Genomic DNA, 4,410 nt, shown 5'->3' on the forward strand with positions numbered 1-4,410 from the left:
CACTCCAGTCTGGGCAACAGAGTGAGACTCCAACTAAAAAAATAAATAAATAAAATAAAATCGTTTACCAAGTATTCAAGCAAAGCAGATACTACTGCCACAATTTCACAAAAAGAGGGCATTCTGACTTCAAACCACTTGCCCAGAACCATCCAACCGGATTTAGCCACAGTGGAATTAGTTTGATTTGAAGATATTAATGGGGATGTTAGAATAATTTAAGTGGGCCTGGCAGCTCAGCCTGTAATCTCAGCACTTTGGGAGGCAGAGGCGAGTGGATTGCCTGAGCCTGCAGGTTCAAGACCAGCCCAGGCAACTTGGCGAGACCTCATCTCTACAATAAAAAAAATTAGCCGGGCAAGGTAGTGTGCCCCTGTAGTTCTGACTGCTTGGAAGGCTGAGGTGGAAGGATCGCCAGATCCCAGCAGGTCGACACTGGGGTGGCCATGCACATGCCACTGCACTCCAGCCTGGGAGACAGAGTGAGATTCCAACTCAAAAATAATAATAATAATTATTGTTGTTATTATTATTAATAATAATAATAATAATTATTATTATTATTATTTAAGTGACCGAAGCTGAGTTCAATAGGCTAAATTTAGAGTTATAATTTGAAATATGAGGGACACATCTGCTTCTGAGGGAGAGTAGAGAAGGTGAGGAGAGAGTCAGATGGTGTCTGTAGAGACAACTGAAACTGGTTACATTTGGGGCAGTGTTAAGAGTTTTGCCATCTTTTTTTTTTTTTGAGTTGCAGTCTCACTCTGTCGCCCAGACTGGAGTGCAGTGGCTGCTCCCAGCCACCACAGCCTCAACCTGCTGGGCTCCAGTGAGCCTTCCGCCTCAGCCTTCCAAGTAGCTGGAACTACAGGCACGCGCTACCACACCCGGCTACTTTTTTGATTTGTTGTAGAGATGAGGTCTCACCAAGTTGCCCCGGCGGGTCTCAAACCTGCGGGCTCAGGCAATTCACTCACCTCAGCCTCCCAGGTGTGGGATTACAGACTGAGCCACCGAGCCCTGCTAGAGTTTTGCCAAACTTAAACCCTCTGTTCATCTTCACAGTTCTTGTGACTTAATGGTGTGAACTGGACCACTGAGAGAACCAGTGCTTGGGGTTTAGCATCATCTCAGTCAAGGTCCTTGTCACTCCATGGTTTCCCCGAGTTGTTACAGAAACCTCTGCTCGGCCCAGAGTCTTAGGTCTCTCCTCCCCTCCCTAGTCTGTTCTGCATTCTGTGCCCAGAAGAGCACTTGTGTTTAATCAAGTCATTCCTCTGCCGCCAAACCTGCTGCTGCCCTGCAATGTGCCCTTGATCATTTGCCTTTTTCTCTGAGGCTTCCTGATACTTTTCCCTGCTCTGCTCAGTCTAATGTTCTTGCCTCACCTGCTCTCCTTCTCCTTACCTGGAAGTCCTGCTCCCCTTTTCCCACTTAATGCTTCAAAACCCATCTCCAGTTCTTCCCTGTGAACCATCTCTTGATGATTTCAGCCTTCTCTAAAGCCCTACCACTTCAGTCAATGTTTAACAAGTACCGTACGGCTGGGCATGGTGACTCAAGCCTGTAATCCCAGCACTTTGGGAGGCCGAGGTGAGAGGATTGCCTGAGTCCGTGGGTTCGCGACTCAGCCGGGCAACTTGGCAAGACCTCGTCTCAACAATAAATTAAAAAAAAAAATTAGCTAGGCGTGGTAGCACGCACCTATAGTTCTGGCTATTTGGAAGGCTAAGGCGGAAGGATCACCAGAGCCCAGCAAGTTGAGGCTGCAGTGGCCAGGAGTGGCCACTGCACTCCAGTCTGGGCGACAGAGTGAGACTCCAACTCAAAAAAAAAAAAAAGAAATATGGAAGTCAGGGTTGGGTGTGGTGGCTCACACTTGTAATCCCAGCACTTTGTGTTGAGGCTGAGGCCAGAGGATTGCTTGAGCCAAGGAGTTCGAGACCAGCCTAGACAACATAGCCAGACCTCATCTCTTTTTTCTTCCACTTAAGATGCATGTTTTTTATTGAAGTTAAAATTTTTGTAACCTGACAATCAAGTAGACAAGAATGTTATGATCTGAAGAGACCTCGTTTCTTAGAAAGAAAAAAAATTAGCCAAGTATGGTGGTGCACACTTGTAGTCCCAGCTACTCAAGGGACTGATGTGGGAGGATCTCTTGAGCCCAGGAGTTTGAGGCTGAGGTGAGCCATGATTGTGCCACTGCATTCCAGCCCTGGGTGACAGAGTAAGATCCTAACTCAAAAACAACAAAAGAAATGGGGAAATCAGGACATGTGTGATGGCTTGCACCTGTAATCCCTGCAACTCGGAGGCTGAGGCAGGAGAATCACTTGAGCCCAGGAGTTCAAGCAGTGAGATATGATTGCACCACTGCACTTCAGCCTGGGCAACAAAATGAGAGTGAGACCTCTATCTCCACAAAAAGATAGAAATAGGGAAGTCAGGAAGGAGAAGTGATGCATTCATTTGTTTTTATACTCATTTCTGTACTAAATTTGCATTTATCATTATATACTACATTGTTTTAGGCACTGATTTTTTTCTTTTGTATTGAAGCAGAAGAGCATAGCCTCCTCGAAGGTAGAATCTGTGTCTTGTACTTTTTCTGTAGCCCCTCCAGAGCCTAGCATACTGTTTCCTTCTTTGTCTGTGGGTGTGTAACAAAGATTGGTGATTGGCTAAGTTTCTCCTTTGACTCAGGACCCTAGCATTGAAGGCTGACCCTTGACTCCCTTTCCAGCCCATGTTCTTGCCTCTGCTTCTTTCTAAGTCATCTGCTACATAGAGCTTATGTTCTCTGGAATGTCTGAGCCATGCTGGGTTCGCGCGGCCAGTGCTGCTGTTTCCATCCCAGCATGACATTTTCAGTCCCACGGGAGTCTAGGCGAAGCTGAAAATGAGAGCAAAAAATCTAGAAGCACAGAAGCTGAGGAGACTGAGGCTTTCAACCAAGACCGAAAATAGACAGAAACCATGAGTCAGAGCAGAGCCCGAGGGGCGGTTCTAGAAGGCAGGGTCTGCAGAGGAGACTCCAGTGTCGCCTCTGTGCCAGGCGAAGGAGGGTGTCGAGGGGGTGGAAGGCTGTGTGCATCTGCTGGGGAGCAGTGGGCACACGGAGAGGTTCAGTCGCCCCGAATCATCCCCAGAGGCTCTTCCAGTTCCCGTGGGCGACTGAGTCTGCTTTCTAGAAGAGATAACTCGGAAGTGGGACTATCAGAAGTGGGACAGACCAGTGCACAAAACGGGCTGTTTTGCCCAGGTATGGGCAGAGAGCTCCCTGCAGATCTGCAGTGGAAAGGTCTGTCGAGGTGAAACTGGGTTTCTGGAGGAGTTCATGTGAGTGAAAAGTAGGTGGGAGTGTTCTTGGAAATAGAAAGGCTGGCGGAACTGTCACAGGTCTGGGATGAATACACTGTGTGGTGAATGCCCATTGCTTCTGGGAGAGGTAAATGGGGGGACCTTATTTTACTTTTATTTGGAAGATGTCTTTTCCCGTTGCAGACAGCGGGTGTGAGTGGGCTAATTTCCTTCTGTCACAAGGTATATGACTGTTCCCCAAATGATAATAGCATTAGGGGACGGGCATGGCTTCTCAGACCACCTTATTTTTGTATCCTGCTGCCTTTTGGTGTCATGTCACAACTTTAAGCATCTCAAATATTAATACTAGGGGTTAGTAACAAAGCCATGCTAACACCTGAGACGGTTTCAGACACCAGCTGCTGGAAGAGACTTAGCGTTTCTCTGGAAGGTGACAGCTAGGTCACTGTGGCAATCAATGCAGGATTGCCAGCACTGCTTTCCAAATGGTCACCCTTGATTAAATTAAGCTCCCTTCAAGCTTGTCACTTTGAAGGGCCTGATAATTTTATTTCAAGATTGAGGAGAAACACCTTTTCCTCTAAACCTGAACCCAAACCATCAGAAGCTTCCCCTTGCAGCAGAGCAGAAACTCTGGCAGGCAGTGGCAGGCAGGCCCCGTCCTAACCTGCGAAGTAGTGTGCGCCTGGCACTGTGGGTCTTTTTTCTGCTCACAGTAGGTGTCTGCTCAGAGCCCCGGAGCCTTGTTCCCAGTGAAGGGGCTGGAGTTCCCGTTAGGATTTGGTCATTCAGCTGGTGATTTTTTTTGAGGATTCACCAGGTTGTGCAGGCTGCTCTCAAACACATGGGCTCAGGTAATTCTTTCACCTCAGACTCCCTAAGTGCTGGGATTATAGGCGTGAGCCACCGTGCTGGCCAGCTGATGTGTTTTTTTTGAGTTGGAGTCTCACTCTGTTGCCCAGACTGGAGTGCAGTGGCCGCTCCCGGCCACCGCAGCCTCGAACTGCTGGGCTCCGGCGATCCTTCCGCCTCAGCCTTCCAAGTAGCTGGAATTACAGGCATGCGCTACCACGCCTGGCG

The 4,410-nt window shown here is 48.3% G+C and overlaps 2 protein-coding genes across 2 annotated transcripts in view; both read left to right on the plus strand.

Moving 5' to 3' along the window:
* The window catches only part of MIF4GD (MIF4G domain containing), a 17,482-nt gene that overhangs the window by 9,093 nt on the left and 3,979 nt on the right, over nt 1–4,410 (plus strand). The window lies entirely within an intron of this gene.
* Nucleotides 4,056–4,410, plus strand: part of GGA3 (golgi associated, gamma adaptin ear containing, ARF binding protein 3) — a 12,852-nt gene continuing 12,497 nt past the window's right edge. Inside the window, exon 1 of the mRNA XM_008073324.2 lies at nt 4,056–4,125. The gene's annotated coding sequence lies outside the window, so the exon portion shown is untranslated. The remainder of the gene's footprint in view (nt 4,126–4,410) is intronic.

The sequence above is a fragment of the Carlito syrichta genome, unplaced genomic scaffold (genome assembly GCF_000164805.1).
Source record: "Carlito syrichta isolate Samal-C Ts95f unplaced genomic scaffold, Tarsius_syrichta-2.0.1 Scaffold315826, whole genome shotgun sequence".
Lineage (NCBI taxonomy): Eukaryota > Metazoa > Chordata > Mammalia > Primates > Tarsiidae > Carlito > Carlito syrichta.